Source organism: Loxodonta africana, chromosome 6 (genome assembly GCF_030014295.1).
Source record: "Loxodonta africana isolate mLoxAfr1 chromosome 6, mLoxAfr1.hap2, whole genome shotgun sequence".
Lineage (NCBI taxonomy): Eukaryota > Metazoa > Chordata > Mammalia > Proboscidea > Elephantidae > Loxodonta > Loxodonta africana.
The window spans coordinates 84,272,829-84,290,613 of NC_087347.1; the positions used below are offsets into that span (position 1 = coordinate 84,272,829).

Sequence of the window (17,785 nt, forward strand, 5' to 3'; positions counted from 1 at the left end):
GCTAACACTTGCATGAATTACAGCTTCTTTCTGCTTTATCGTGTGGATGTTTCATTCATTCTTACTGACCTCGTGGCCCACTTCGGCAAGCGACAGGCTACTTCTCAAAAGATCTAAGATTTTTATTTTCTTGTCAAGAGATAGCACTTTACATTCCCTCTTAGCCTTTTAGAGATTGCTTTGAACACTTAATTGCTTTTCAGGAGACATTTTTTCACAGAAACAAAGGGTGCACACAGCACAAGTAGTGAACGAACGAGAGGAAAGGTGAACAATACTCAACCAGAGCTGGAGAGATGCTGAGGATCTATCTGTGAGATGGCGGGAGGCTACCGCCTACACATCACTTCATTCACCTGGATTCAGAAAAGTGCTCAGCATGCAGCAAATTCAAGTTTTGCTTTTTGGAATTTTTTAAATTTTTGAAACATTACTTTTTTTTTTTTTTTTGTTGATGTATTCCATCTGCGGTTGGTTGAACCCACGGATGTGGAATCCGCAGAAACGGAAGGCCAACTGTATTTCCCTCCTGCACGTTGTGCTCCGCTGATTGCATTCTTAATTTGCTCAATTGTGAATAGTAAAGCATTCAATATTTTTTAAACCCCATCTCTTTAGAAGATAAGTGTTTGCTCAGAGTTATGAAAACATACAATTTAATTTGCTGCTAACTGAATTTGGTAGCTGATGTCTTTACTACTTAGACATTTTAATTGTGTGTATGTTCTTTTGAGGTATTTCTACTTCAATTAAAACAAAACAAAACAAAACAAAAAGAATACATAATACTACCGAGAGTGATATTTTCTAGTTCATTAAAAAATTTATGTGTCTATGGCCTGCTTGTTTCCAAAACATTTTTCTTTAATTCTTAATTGGTAGTGGATGGCGAAATTATGTTAAGGAAACTTTTATAATTTAATACTTAAGTAACACAAACTTTTCCCATCTCACTATTATGTTGTAGTATAAAATATTTGAGAAATTTAAACATGGGGGGACCATTATCAAAGTGTTATTAATACAAATCTTATTACTGATTTTCATTAGAAACTAAAATTCAGTATAACCACAACTATAATGCACGTATTGTATTTAAGAAGGTAAAGGATTTTAAAGTTGGGAATCATAATACTAATCTGGCTGATTTATATCCACACACATACATACACACAAGGAAAGGAGTGAAATATTAATCAACCTGTATGACATGGGCTTAGACCAAACAGACCACCATTCAGGACAGAATACCACCCTGAAAGGTCGAGAGCTGATCAGAGCAGGCTGCAGCAGGTTCCTGGAAACCTCCGATGTGCTGGGAATAATCCTGTAATAGCTAGATCATTTGGTGGTCCATGGGGTCTGGTGCATCCAGGGTAGTGGTGGGTAGCATTCAGAGGGTATAATTATTGGGTATTACTAAAGTAGAAGTATTTCAAGATTTTATCAGGAGGAATGGCTATACTGGGTATAATAACCCAATTATCACATAGTGTTATTTTTTTTATATATATCACATACCACTGCTGTTGAATTGATTCCAACTCATGGGGACCCTATATGACAGAGTAGAACTGCCCTGTAGGGCTTCCAAGGCTGTAAATCTTTAGGGTAGCAGACTGTCACTTCTTTCTCCTAATGAGCAGCTGGTGGGTTCAAACTGTTGACCTTTTGGTTAGCAGCTGAGCACTTTAACCACTGTGCCACCAGGGGGTCTTGCCTTATTATTACTGTTTATTACATATATATATATATATATATATATACATATTTATTTTTTTTTCTGTATGAACAGAGTACCTAGGGTACTATTTGGTTAAAGTTTAGATTGAGAGGAAACTGTTACTTACTAATGAAGTCCAACATTATTTCCTAATATTCATTAGGCTTCTACTGTCACACCAGGGTTTTCAGCATTCTTTGAATTGGAACGTATTAGCAGGTATATAGTGTTAAGAGATTTTCATTCTTGAGCACAACCCAAGGTGATGTTGGTATGGCACATTCCTTTCTCTACTTCTGTATGAAATTCACTGAAGTAGCAATATGGGGGAAGGGGAGTTCTCATTGGGAGGAAGTGTAGAAGATTATACCACCCACAGATGAAGTGATAGGTTTTTGTATTTCAGATGCTTTTTTCTTTCCTTATCATGAGTGTATTGACAGAATGATTCACAATTTCTTCTAGTGTAGCTGAATTGTTACAGCACATCTGATTTTATCTTAGTGTCATCTCTTCAAAGAGAAAAAAAAACTTAAGCATTTTTGTGAATCATTCTATTATATCTGCTTAGAAGTTTCTTATTAAATGAAGTTGAGAAGTTCTTATATCAGTCTTGAAATTCATTGATGTTGTTACTGATAAGACAATTCACTACAACTCTTATTTCTCCCGAAGTTCTAAATAATGTTAACCCAAAAAACCAAACCCATTGCCATCTAGTTGATTCTGACTCATAGTGACCCCATAATACAGAGTAGAACTGCCTCATAGGGTTTCCAAGGATTGGCTGATGGACTTGAACTGCTAACCTCTGATTAGCAGTCAAGCTTTTACCCACCATGCCACCAGGGCTCCAAATAATGTTCAAACCAAAACCCATTGCAGTTGAGTCAATTCCGACTCATAGCGACTCTATAGGACAGAATAGAACTGTCTCACAGGGTTTCCAAAGGAGTGGCTGGTGGATTCTAACTGCCAACCTTTTGGTTAGCAGCCTGAGTTCTTAACCACTTTGCCACCAAATAATATTAGGGCATGGTATATTAAATATTTATGTCATATTTAGTGTGTAAAAATATAAAAAGGAATGCAAATATTAACATCAGATTTTCCTAATGACAGACATTCGGTTGCACTGTTGAATTCCTAAAGCTGTGTGAACAGTGGTTGATAGAAAATAACTATGTCAGTGCATTTATAGCTTTTCCCACCAACAATTGGGAGAGAGTGAATGAAGGACATAAAGTGCTAGTCTAAAGGTTCTGGGAGTTTCAGCAAGTTTTAATGAGTTTCACCAATCACCTCTGATGGCAGGCTGGTATTTTACAGTTCCTCTCATAAAGTTTTCTCCCCTACTGTTCAGTGACACCAACATTGTGTATACAAAAAAGAGGAATGCACTTGGTGGGGAAACTATTTCCTAAGTTTCAGAGGGAGCGCAGAGAGGAGATCTGTCACCTTCTCATTTGTTACTCTGATTTCTTTCCCTTCCTTCCCATGTAAAAATTCTTAGATTTCTTTTTGAATACTTTCTATCTGCATTTCCTCACCACTCTCCATCCCCAATCCCTCCCAAAATCAAACCCGTTGCCATCTAGTTGAGACCATGTAGGACGGAGTAGAACTGCCCCATAGGGTTTCCAAGGAGCAGCTGGTGGTTTTGAACTGCCAATCTTTTGATTAGTGGCCTGAGCTCTTAACCACTGTGCTGCCAGGGCTCCATCCTCAAGCCCCAGAAGTGTGTTGAATCCCAACCATTCTACTGAAATTGCATCTTAAAGGCCACCAAGGATATCCTTATTTTTAGGTCACCTTCTTCAAAATATCCTCAGATCGATTCTCCTTTCTCGGGTTTCTTGATACTGCAATGTCCTTCCCCTCTGATTGCTTCTTTGACTCTCATCTCCTACTGTCTTTGGATCTTAATTCTTTATTATCATTGTTTTCTCTCTGTAGCTTACTTCTCAGTCTCTACCTATAGGACTATTTCTTTGTCCCCAGTCAAATACCCTACTTCCTAATACTTAATTGTTATTTTAACTTCATTGCAAGATTAACTCAGCCAAATCCATATTCATCTTCTACTCAAAATACTCCTCACCTTAAATGAAAGGCACCAGTCTTCTTGGCATACAGAATCACGATCTTCATGTCCTTTCTGATGTATTCTTTTCCTTCATCCTTTATTTAGTTAGTAATCATCCTGTTGATTAGTGCTCTGAAATGCCAATCCTGCCTTTCTTTTCTTTCCATCCACAGTCAATATCTTGATCTAAATCTATCCCCTCACTGGATTACTAGAAGGGCCCTTTATTGTCCTCACATGTGAGTTTCTTCATCCTTCCAGTTATCTTGTATTTCACTACCCATCTAATCTCCCTTTTGCCCTATTTTCATTGCATTCCTTTTTCTCAAACTCTTTAAAGGCCTCACATTTCTTTCTGCCTATTGTCTAAATTCCCTGCTGACATGCTAAGTTTCAAGCTCTTCCATAAACCAGCTCCGCTCTGAAGCCTGCTGCTTGTCACACTGTTTTGGTCATGATCAGAAAAAAAGAACAAACATTTTATATTGCAGCTTGCATGCAATACAGTATGTACACATACATACTTGAAACAAGTTTCCTGAAACTGTATTTATACTTACTGCATGTAGTTCACTCTGGTTTTTCCATTCTATCCTATCCTATTTCCTTTAAAATATGAAGTTCTTGAGACTCCAAATTGATTTCCTGTCATGATCCCATAGTTTAAAGTGTCCCACCCAAGATGACTCTTAAGCCTGGGCTGATTTAGTAATGTTTTTATAATAGTAGCAGTTTCTGATGATCTAGTTTGTAAACTCATTAAGAATAGCAGTATATTCCCCATAGCACTTCATGTCAGAACAAAGATTCTGAGTTCTTGTTTAATTGATAGAAAAACACAGTAATTCATTTTTCAAACAGCTGTATTTATGCTATGATGTGAAAAAGACCTAGTTTCCAAGGTCAGGGTGCAGATTTTAGTTTTGCTATTTATAAGCATGTGATCTTGGGAAAAACCCTTAACGTCTCTTCCTTGCTAATAAAATAGGAACAGTAGAAAACTGCCTCAGAAAATTATCACAATGATTAAACAAGATGGCTTGCAAAAACTCTGGCATGTACTAGATGCCCAATGAATATTTGCTATTTAAATATGCTGTCCCTGGCACATAACAATTTAATAACATTTCCTGTTTGGTTTTCTTTCCATTTGTTCATAATAGTTTCAAATGCAATTCTTTCTGTAGTCTTATCTGTTACATTTTCTGTTTATGCCAATTACTTACTGTACACATTTTTTAAAAATTTGTGTTTTAATTTGTGTTAGACAAAAATCTAACAAAGAATAAATGGGAAAAGTATACATGACTTCAGGTTCTTGTTTCCCCTTGTAGCACTCAATACACGACTCTCTAGAGAGCAAAGAGTTATAAAACTAGCACCTGTATTATATTTTCATGGGAGAAGAGTCATCCATAATAAGTCACTGCTACCAATTGTGAAGATTCATTCTACCAAGTTAAATCGATTTTTTAAATGCTGAAGAAAATAAAGTTTCCAAAATAAAAAAGTCAATGTGTTGAGCTAACTATTTTATTTTGTTTCTCCTTTGGTTTTGTTTTGGGGGTTTTGCATAACTAGTTATTGACCAATTATAAGATGTTATTTCTTCTTTTGTTTTTTTAATTTGTGAAAGGAAGGTTTTGTATTTTAAGATAAACTAGGACACTAAGTTTTAGAGGCACATATTGCATTAGATTTTTGAACTAAATTTAAATTCATTTTCAGCTTTCTGTGCTGTGATATATGCAGATTAAAAGGAAAGTGACACACATAAAATCATGTCTGCTAAGAGTATTAAATTTAAAACATATTTTTTTTTTTTTTTTACTTCTTAAGTCTCCCAAGAGTGGAACTAACTGGCATAAATTCTCTAGCGTCAGTTAGATGGCATAGGTATGGATGCTGATAGCAGATACCAAGTCTAAAGACAAACGAGAAAACTTTGTATAGTCAAATAAATGAGCTAATTTTTTTTAATGTTATTTTAGTTTCAAATTAGCTCTGCCTATCTCAATTAGTATGGGAAACTTGAAAATTATCTTTTGCTTATATGTTTACTACCTTAAAGATGTCTAGAAATGTTTACATGAAATGAAAAAGTTAGATGTGGGTCATCCTTGTCCTAAAAGAAATATACCTTTGCAAAGCTTTAATTCTTATAGGGTCCACTGGTCTTATGAACCCCAAAATATTTCTACCAAAATTTACTTCTGATATACAAGTCTGACATCTCTTTCTTACTAAAAGGAGTAATGATAGCTATTACAGGAGTCATAAGCACTGAATAAAACTTTACCTTCAGTGAAGTTTAGTTACATATCAATAAAGCTTTGACCTTATTCTAGGAAGTGACAGAACAAGAATTTCTAAAATGTCATTCCAATATTTCTTAGTGTTTCTTGGAATAGCATCTTCTGAAAAATCTAGTTCTTAATACATTCACATAACAAGACATGAGACACCGAGGAATGTTAGAAGACCTATGACATAAGACAATATAAATTTGTTTTATTCAGATTGTCTCAAGAAAAGGCTGGAGAGAGTTGCCAGACACGTTTTTTTTTTTTTTTTACTTTCTATCTCTCTTCTGTAATTTATGGTTTAATGATAACTTAATTTCATATCAGTATATCATCAATGACAATAATCATCTTTAAATTAAACTGACTCATTTTTTTAATTTATTGTGCTTTAAGTGAAAGTTTACAAATCAAATTAGTCTCTCGTACAAAAACTTATACACATCTTGCCATGTAACCCTAACTGCTCTCCCTCTAATGAGACAGCACACTCCTCCCCTCCACCCTGTATTCCCCGTGTCCATTCAACCAGCTCCTGTCCCCCTCTGCCTTCTCGTCTCGCCTCCAGACAGGAGTTGCCCACATAGTCTCATGTGTCTATTTGAGCCAAGAAACTCATTCCTCATCAGTATTATTTTCTGTCCTATAGTCCAGCCCAATCCCTGTCTGAAGAGTTGGCTTTGGGAATGGGTACAGTTGTGGGCTAACAGACGGTCTGGGGACCATGACCTCTGGAGTCCCTCCAGTCTCAGTCAGACCATTAAGTCTGGACTTTTTACGATAATTTGGGTCTGCTTCCCACTAATCTCCTGCTCCATCAGGGATTCTCTGTTGTTTTCCCTGTCAGGGCAGTCGTCAGTGGTGACTGGGCACCATCTAGTTCTTCCAGTCTCGGGCTGATGGAGTCTCTATTTTATGTGGCCCTTTTTTTTTTTTTTTCCTGTCTCTTGGGCTCACATTTACCTCGTGTCTTTGGTATCCTTCATTCCCCTTTGCTCCAGGTGAGTTAAGTCCAATTGATGCATCTTAGATGGCCACTTGCTAGTATTTAAAACCCCAGACTCCACTCACCAAAGTGGGATGCAGAAGGTATTCTTAACACGTTTTGTTATGCCAATTGACCTAGATGTTCCCTGAAACCATGCTCCCTAGACCGCCATTCCTGCTACTCTGGCCTTTGAAGCATTTGGTTGTATTCAGGAAACTTCTTTGCTTTTGGTTTTGTCCAGTTGTGCTGACCTTCCCTGTATTGTCTGTTGTCTTTCCCTTTACCTAAAATAATTCTTGTCTACTATCAATTAATGACTACCCCTCTCCCTCCCTCTCCACCATCAGAGGATATTTTCTTCTGTTTAAACTGAGCCTTGATTGATGGATTTTATAAATAATCCCATTCAAACCTTGTCTCAGATTTCTGTCTGTATAATTCAATTGTTGATGAGTTAGAAACATCTATTGGGAGATTCTGATTAATCACTAATGTATGTAGAGCAGCCATTGACCTCCAAGCGCTGAGTCCCACAGAGTAAACACCAGAGACTGTTCTGCTCTGTCTTATAGGGTTGCTATAAGTCGAAATCAACTCGACAGCAGTGGGTTTAACTGGTTTTATCCTAGTTAGGCTAACATCTTATTCTAGGCAGAATTCAAGCAGCTGCCTTTATTTCACCACCTGGAACCCTTCTCTATGTTGTCTTCTATTGTACAGCTGCTTGATCTTAGGGGCTGGAAACTCATTCCAAAATTACTCCTAAAATACAAGTCGGATTGTCTCATTTTATGTGTTTTTATGCATGTGTATAGTAGTTCTTCTCAGTCCTGTAGGGTTGCTATGTGACGGAAACGACTTGATGGCAACGGGTTTAAGTTGTATTTTTTTTTTTTTAATGCATGCATACATATACACATATAAATACACACAGGCATGTGTGTATCCATGTGTTTGTGTTCATGCTTGTGCATGGTACATTTCAAAATGAAAGTAAACTGAAGAAATAGAGTATCAAGATGGTGAGTCACATTTTCAAAGTCTGTTCAAATTTGTCCTTCATCGTTACATTTCTTCTTGACTTGGTCTTAATATATGGCTTGAAAAGTTCTAAATTAAAATACACACATAATAATACATTAACAAATTTTAATAAAAATTTAATAAAACAAAATTCAGATTTGTATAGTACAAAGTAAAAAGTGAGAGTCCATCCATATCTCTTTAAAACTAGTCCTACTCCTTAGAGATTAACTCCTTTTAACCATTTCCTTGTAAATGTCCTTCATATTCTTTACTGTATAGGGTAAAGACCGTCACCATAGATCCAGAGCCCAGCACAATGGCTGGCACAAACTAGGCATTCAGTTAATATTTTCTGTCTTCTTCCTTTGTTGTTTTGTTTGTTGGTTGGTGTATAAGAGAATCTGGCATTCATCCATTACATTTCTATTACTATAGTTCCTTATTTTAATGGGTTCCTATGTAAGATTTTAAACACACAGATTATATAGTATGTAAGATTTTAAACACACAGATTGTATAGTAATCTATATCATGATCAGTACCAGCTGGTGTGAATAGTACTTTTAGTTTGTTTTAAGAGTTAATATAGTTACAAATTATCATTTTTTATTCCCTGTTTTGACCTCATTAAAAAAAAAAAATACTCCTAACTTCCACAAATTCAGTTTTACTGAAACCGTAAACTGCATTCAAACTTTACTGTTACCAGTTGTGTGAATGCTTAGTGGAATACAAAGACATCGATTTGATTTTTTAGGACAATTTTATTGTCTCTTTTTTTTTTTTTTTGATTACTGGTATTTCTTCCAGTGCTGACTTTAAGAGAATGACCTAAAGTGCAATGCAAATTGCAACACGGAATAGCAGAAGCTGAGGGCCAGAAAGCCAAATTGTGCAGTTTTATTAACAGTTGTGACAGTTATTAGTAATTGCCTGCTTTCTACTCATGAATTACTGATGGAGGGAAATCTGTGAACTTCAGTAACAATTTTTGTCAGTTACAGTTCAGAGGTATCACAGAACAGAGCACATAGTAGGAACTCAGTAAGCAGTGGGTTAGAAATAGCATTTTCTTATTTTCATCTGAAAGCTCCCCTATTCAGGATGTTGTATGAAGAGACAGGCTATGTTTGTAAAACTGAGTTACCCAATCATCGAGTTGGTTCAGATTGATTTTGTCAATCTGCATGGTTCTTTGAGGCAGCAATATTGGAAATTTCATGTCTGTGCATCCAACTAGGTATAACTAATGTTTTTACTACTCAAACTACACATTCTCATATTCACAGAAATAGTACAGTTTGCAGGAGGTGGAATCCAAGGCTCTTATTTTTGAATTACTCCTCTTTCCTCCCTCTTCTAATTTTATTAATGGGATCATATGTATTTTTACTTTTTAAAAAACTGAAACTGCTTTGACTTTTAATGACTTTGGAGAAAAATTCCTTGACGTGTTTTGAGATAATTGGAGATACTCAGGCATGTCCTACTGGTCCGAGTTAGCATACAGAATGTGTCATCGCCAATGAGTCCTATAACTAAAGAATGCAGAATTTTAATAAAATTTAGTAAAACAAAATCCAGACTGTACACTCTAAAGTAAAAAGTAAGAGAGCACTAGTTGTCTGAAAGGCAGCTGCAGATTCGGTCCGAGTTGCAGTGAATTGTCCTTTTCTTTTTTGCTCTAAATTCAGTCCTGTGGATTATATACAAACCGTTCCCTTCAGGCACTGATATTCCAGAGGTAGATCTCTGATTAGAGTGAAATGCATGCCAATAATTTTGATTCCTGCATTATTAGCCTAGAAAGAATAGTCTTTGTGAAGTGAGATTCTATATTATTTCATGGTCCTGGAGCCTTACAGTAGAAAGAGCCTGGGCTTCTCCACAGGCAAAACTGGAGCATTTACTACCCCTATGACCTTGGGAAAATGATACCCTCTAAGCTTCACCTTTCTCATCTATAAAACAGGGATGATAACCCTCTGTGAGTGGATAGTTAAATTTAATAATTAAAATATGTCACAGATTTAGGGCAATAAAAATGCCTTTAAATGTAAGTTTCTTGTAAATAATGTTAGTTGATCGATGACAGATATTCCAGAATTATTTTAAAATTCCTACTACTTCCTTTTGCCTATTTCTAAAATTTGATTTATCAAAGTAACGTCTTCCTTTATAGACTTGATATAAAATTGAAATTGATTTTGAATAATGCAAAAAAAATCCTTTTGAAGGGGGCTATAGATGTTTAGAACAAATAATTGTATTTGTTCATAAATTGTCTCACTAGTGATGTTTGAATTAAAAATGTTTCATGTTAGAGTTAGAATAGCATTTAGTTCTCAAAACAGAAATCTTTGGGGAATTAAGAATAAAAATACAATAAAATAATGGCTTCTGTAGGATCATTGAGTTTTCAACTTTAAGCTGTGCTTTGTTGTTTAAACAGAAGAGATTTTCAGTGCGGATGGGATCTTTCCCCTTCTAGCTTGGTGACATCATGTTACTGAGTTTTGTTTCTCTTCAAGCTGTCCCATTCTTTCTCTACTACATTCAATGAAACTTGACTGTTATTTTAAAAGCTCAAGAATTTCACTAACATAATCCTCTACCACTAGCCTTCTCGAGTGTTCTGTCAAAGGAAATGGATTTATTTTATGGTTAAATGTATAGGGTTGGTTGTTCTGTCCTTTATGGTAGTAGCCACTTATCCAAATGTAGCGATCAGGCAATTAAAGCATGACTAGTATGACTGAGGAAGTTTTTTTTTTTTTTTTTAAATGTCATTTAAATTAAATCTAAATTAAAACCTAAAGCAGTGTAGAATATTTTTTTCTGTTAAAGGAAGCTTTATTATTTTGTTTAGACTACATTTCAGTTTAAGCACTGCAAATTTAGCATCCAAAGTGAGATGTGCTGTAAGTATAAAATGCATACCAAATTTCAAAGGCTTGGTACAAAAATGTAAAATATCTCATTAAATTTTTTTGCATATTGTAGCATGTTGCAACAATATTATTGTGGGTATATTGGGTCAAATAAAATATATTGTTAAAATTAATTTCATCTGTTTCTTTTTACTTTTTTACTGTAGCTGATAGAAAATTTAAAATTACACTTATGGCTTGGATTATATTTCTATTGGAAAATTATGGAATACCGAGATGGTTGAAGTAAAATTACTCAGCTCTGTGGTAAAATACCGCACTGAGAATTAATTGTGGACGGACATCAGATAAGTTAAATCAGTTTTGGGGCAGAAGGAACAAAAGTTGTCTGCTCTTAAAAGTTTCTAATTCAGTAGCTGCTGTAAAGTTTAGCCCTAGCAACTAGTATATGAAACTATCTTTTAGCTAGAATGCTACTGACAGCTTTGTTGTTATTGTGTGCCTTTCACTAGCCTGTAAACATCATGGGAGCAGATCACCAGGTCTTTTCTCCCACAATGGGTTTGAACCACCGACCATTCAGTTAGCAGCCAAGCACTTAACCGTTGCATCACCAGTACTCCTTACTGACAGCTTTACCTAAACAATAATAGCTTAGATTTCTCAATTTTCTTGAGTATTGGGAGGCTTTTGGTGATACCATAGCCCTCATTCTTTGGGAAAGGAACTAGAAACGTTAAATGAGAAGACTAGTTCTTCAAGTGTGGTCCTAGAATCAGCAGCATGACCATCACCCTGCAAACTTATTGCAAATGCAAATTTAGGATCTCCCCTAGACCTAGTGAATCAGAAGCTCTGGGGTATGCACCAGAAATTTGTGGTTTAATTCCCCCAGGTGATTTGTGATGCACACCAAAGGTTTTAAACTACTGCATTAGAATATAATATTCTTGTTAACTGATAATAAAACTTACTCTTTAACTAATAGGTTGAGATATCAGTAAGTCAATAGATATTTATTGAATAACTAATCTAGGCCATATTAAGCCCTGAGTGCATAAGGAACTCATTAAACCACAATCATGGCTTCCTTTTCCAACAACTTCATTAGTATACAGGAAAACCTCTAGATAAGTATTTTGTTGTTTAGGGTTTTATTATTAATTAAATTGTTAACGAAGCTTATGGCTTAGCATTCTCAAACAACTTCTGGTTTATTGTGATACAAGAAAGTCTAATCTACTACAATGCTTTTACTTTTAAAAATGTGTACAGAAAGGAGAGGTCAGCACAACTAGACTAAATGAAAAGCAAAGAAGTTTCCTGAATAAACTGAATGCTTTGAAGGCCAGCGTAGCAGGGGCAGAGGGCTGGGGACCATGGTTCCAGGGGACATCTAAGTCAATTGGCATGATAAAATCTATTAAGAAAACATTCTACATCGACTTTGGAGAGTGGCTTCTGGGGTCTTAAACTTTAGCAAGTGACCATCTAAGATGCATCGATTGGCCTCAACCCACCTGGAGCAAAGGAGAATGAAGAACACCAAAGATACAGGGTAATTATGAGCCCAGGAGACAGAAAGGGCCACATAAACCAGAGACCACATCAGCCTGAGACCAGAAGAAATAGATGGTGCCTGGCTATAACTGATGGCTGCCCTGACAGGGAACACAACAAAGAACCCCTGAGGGAGCAGGAGAGCAGTGGGATGCAGACCCCAAATTATCGTAAAAAGACCAGACTTAACGGTCTGACTGAGACTAGAATGACCTGGGGGTGGGGGGGGGGTGATGGCCCCCAGACCTTCTGTTAGCCAAAGTCTGGAACCATTACTAAAGCGAACTCTTCAGACAGGGATTGGATGGGACTATGGGATAGACAATGATACTGGTGAAGAATGAGCTTCTTGGATCAAGTAGACACATGAGACTATGTTGCCATCTCCTGTCTGAAGGGGAGCTGAGAGGGTAGAGAGGGTCAGAAGCTGGCTGAATGGACACGAAAAGAGAGAGTGGAGGGAAGGAGTGTGCTGTCTCACTGAGGGGAGAGCAATTAGGCGTATTAAACAAGGTGTTTGTAAGTTTTTGTATGAGAGTCTGACTTGATTTTTAAGCTTTCACACTTAAAGCACAATAAAAATTAAAAAAATTGTGTACAGAAAAATTGCTGAATGGGCTGGTGTAACATTTTCGCTTAAAGGCATCCCACTTCGTTTCATCCATTTGTGATATAAAATTATTGTGTTGCCTTATGAGCATGTCAGAATGATTATGTAAATGTTTGTGGTCTAATTATTTTAAATAGAACAGTCTTGGTCAGGAAAATGTTTGCTTTAAGAAATTATTCGGAAACCTACTAAATTTTTTTTCATCCCAGATTTTGATTGTGTAAATTAAAAAGAAAATTACTTTCTCAAGGATTGCTATCTCTGCTATTAATTTTAACACCCTAAGTATTTAAGTGAACTTTGAATATTTACATTAAGAAGGGAAATATTTAAGTTAAAAAAAAAGTCCAGCTTGTCTTTTTCATATTTTAAATTCCCAATAATATATTTTCTCCTTTAAAATTATTATTATTTCTTAATGGTTTTATTCTAGTCTGTACTTTTTTTCTAGATATTATTACCCTCTTTGAGTTAGTTCTAGATACATAAAATGAATTTTTTCTTCTTTTAAACACTGATAATGCTTTCTCTACCCTCATATAAACCTAAATAGGGATTTTAAAGAAATAAGCAAATGAATTTTAAGCAAATATTTGAACTAAAATCAACGTGAGCATGTAACGTTTGAGTGCGTTTTCTTACAACTAGTGAAAAGTCGGGAAATTCTGGTGGCGTAATGGTTAAATGCTACAGCTGTAACCAAAAGGTCAGCAATTGGAATCCACCAGGTGCTCCTTGGAAACTCTATGGGGCAGTTCTACTCTGTCCTATAGGGTCACTATGAGTCGGAATCGACTTGACTGCAACGTGTAGTGAAAAGTCAGCAAGAGATCTCGGTTAAATATCGTCACCTTAAAGCCTGCCCTCCCAAGCACTACCCCCAACTCACTAAGAAAAATCCTGAAATAAACAGGACAAGCGTGCAAAAACACAGGATTATTCTTAGTTCTCTAAAGCTAGGAGTTCCGCAAAGAGCTTTAATTATCATGAAGGATATCAAAGGCCTAGCACTTTGGCTTTCGCCATCTATGTTAACGCTGATAATTTTTGTATCTTATAATGTAAAGCACACGAAATAACAAAAATCATAGCAGTTTTTTTTATTAGTGTTAGCAAGTGCTATTCTTGCTCATGTGCATGACTAATGCCTTTTTAAAACTTAGTAATTTGACCCAATAATGCTCCTTTCCATTATGAGTGGGTAATAAAGAAATAACGTTCTTTACTGTGACAGGAGGGCTGAATGCTTCAAAGGACATTTAATGGAGCGTTTGGAATTAGGGCTTGAGGTACCCTGGAGTTAAACTGTTTTAATCAAAATTTTTATGATGTAGATGATGATAAAAGAAATAAATTATCATAAAAACCAAAAACCAAACCCAGTGCCGTTGAGTCGATTCTGACTCATAGCGACTCTATAGGACAGAGTAGAACTGCCCCATAGAGCTTCCAAGGAGCGCCTAGCGGATTCGAACTGCCAACCCTTTGGTTAGCAGCTGTATCACTTAACCACATCATAGTTAATAATAATAGTAGCCCTGGAGCCCTGGTGGTACAATGGTTAAGCACTAGGCTGTTAATCGAAAGGTTGACAGTTGTCACTCTGAAGGAGAAAAGACCGGGTGATCTGCTTCTATGAAGATTATAGACTAGGAAACCCTATAGGGCCATTCTACTCTGTCAATTCTATGAGTCGGAATTGACTCAGCACACACAACGACAACAAATAATAGTATGCTAAATAAAAATTTTAAAAATACTAATGTTGTACATGACTTTCAGTGAAATGACCTGGCAAAAGCCTTAGTCAGGTGATTTACTTTCATTTTCTACACTGCTGCACCTGGTTATTTTTCTAAACTGGTTTAAGTTATCTCACAACTAGTCCTTGTTTCTTCTTTTCAGAAGGCTCAATATATGCCCTGGGCTTACCAGTGTGATGGCATTGTTTGTTGTGGTGACAGGTGGACATGAGATTTATCTCTCTTATAAAAGATAAAATATATTTTACATATTGAGTTGGTTCTTCCTATTTTAAGTAGCTATTCGTTGTGTGTGTGTGTAATGTGTATATATATATTACAAAGTATTTTATATTTATAATACCAAGCCCCCTCTCTCAATCTAGATAAGCACACACAGACACACACACACAAAACCTGTTGCTGTAGAGTTAATCCTGACTCATAGCAACCCTATAGGGCAGAGTAGAACTGTCCCATAGGGTTTGCAAGGAGCGCCTGGTGGATTCAAACTGCCAAACTTTTGGTTAGCAGCTGAGCTCTTAACTACTGCATCACCAGGGCTCAGATAAGCACAGGCAGTAGAGAAATACAGAAAAGACAGATGTATAATTGATGAAGCACTGGACTTTGTAAGGCTTTAAACTGATGTGTATCTACCTACCTACCCATCTATCTACACACACACAGACACACACACGTTATTGGTAGGTGCCGCCAAGTTGCTTCTGGCTCATAGCAACCCCGTGGACAACAGAATGAAATATTGCCAAGTCCTCCACCATCCTCACAATCGTTGCTATGTTTGAGCTCATTGTTGTAGCCACTGTGTTAGTCTGTCTTGTTGAGGATTCTCTTCTTTTTTGATGAGCTTCTACTTTACAAAGCATGATGTCCTTTTATACACACATAATTGATCATTTGTATACTCTTATATCGGATTTTAGGTGAATGTCAGTTGCATTTTTGCTAAGTTAGAAACAGTTGAAATTCGTTAATCTGGCCAGAGTTAAAGATACAGGAATCTTTTTTCTTGATGGAAGACTAGATTTTTTTTTTTGTTTTTTAATGTTAGAAAAGCAAAGAAAGCATGTATCAGTATTAGTCCTAATTTGTCACTCAGAGTTTGTTGACCAGTGGTGTCTGATTAAGTAGTAGATCCAAGGTCCATGATGTGTTAGATGAAACAGGATGTCTGGACTCCTACAACAACCTTATAATTATTGTTTATATGTCTATCCCATTATTGAACTGGGAACTTGTTTTTGGTGGGGACTACTTTGTATTCATGGTGCAGTGCTTGGCACGTATTAGGCACTTGATAAGAAAAAAAGAAATGTAAAAATTGTCTGTTATGATACATTTTATGGCACATTTTACTAATTCTGAATCTTAGGAAAGATGCACTTCTCACATCTGGATGGCTATCTATAAAATTACAATGAGTTAAGTCGGTCAGAGAAGGAAGTATTTGCTGATCCCTATCTCATGGTTGCAACTTTATATACAAAGTCATCTGGGATTGAAAAATAAAACTAGATTAAACAACAAACAGTTTAAAGAAATCTCAAGTGATAACTAAAAAACATGGCACACAGCCTATTTTACTGAAGATGCAGCCCTCTCACAGATACACTATGGTTGTTAATGCATAGAGACTGATTTATTGAATGTTCACATATATATTATGGTAAACATAACCCAGAATATGTTATACATAGATGCTGTTGTTGAAGAACCACAGGGAGTTCCTATTAAAATGTCCCCCTGATATAAGAGATTTGTAATAATATCATGTATTCTGTACCACCTAGAACAAAGTGCATTACCCAAATTACATGAGGAGAGAGCCTCCAAACTTACTATCATTGATTGGGTACTTGAGCCCACAAAACTCACCTGAGGCAGGTGGTTGAGCATCTTACTGGACAGAATCTCACAATCCCATATGATCCCTGGATCACTTAGTATTAATGGGCAGATCTCCTTGTCAGTGTTGACATATGACCTATTATGCACTGGGCTCTGTTCTGGCACCTTACATACATTGTCACATTCACTTTTCTCAAGGATCCTTTGAGATTCAAATTGTCATCCCTGTTTTACAGATAAAGGAATTGAGGTTTAAAGGATTAAGTAGCTTTCCCAGGCGCCACTGTTCTAGTATCTGTACTCTTTGTTGTCATGCATGGTGTACATAAATGAGTTTTCATTTGAACAAGATGTAGATGTTACTGGCATGAAACAGCCTTATTCCAGAATTTTAACTTCCCTGTTTATTTATTTCTTCCTTGGGCCTGGTTTTGCTTGTTTTTATATTTATTTTTTGAGGTAGTATCTTAGGCTGGGTTTTCTAGAGAGCAAAACCACTAAAGCATCTAGAGAGAGAGAGAGATCAAGGAAATGGCTCATGCAGTCGTAGAGGCTGGAAAGTCCTAAATCCATGGGTCAGACTGGAGGCTTCTCCTGACTCATGTAGCAGCAGGGGCTGGAAAACCCAAGATCTAGACCACAGAGGTGGATGAATCCCAATATTGGCAAGTAAGCTGCCAGCTCAAGTCTCAAGAACCGGAGGTCAGATGAACAGGAGCCAGCTGCAAAATCCAGAGTGAGCAAAAGCCAGGGAGCTTTGCCAGAAAGTTCATCTATATTGAATGCAGGCCACAACCCCAAGGAAACTCCCTTTCAACTAATTGGCTACTCCCAGCTGATTCCATCATGGAAGTGATCACATTGTATTAGATCTCATAACCGAGGTCATTGCATCATCATACAACTGCCAAACTACATCATAACTGCCAAGCAACTGAGAATCATGGCTCAGCCAAGTTGACACACAACCTTAACCATCACAGG

At 36.5% G+C, this 17,785-nt stretch overlaps 1 protein-coding gene across 2 annotated transcripts in view; it reads left to right on the forward strand.

Moving 5' to 3' along the window:
- KCNH7 (potassium voltage-gated channel subfamily H member 7) overlaps positions 1-17,785 on the forward strand; it is a 561,862-nt gene that overhangs the window by 22,431 nt on the left and 521,646 nt on the right. The window lies entirely within an intron of this gene.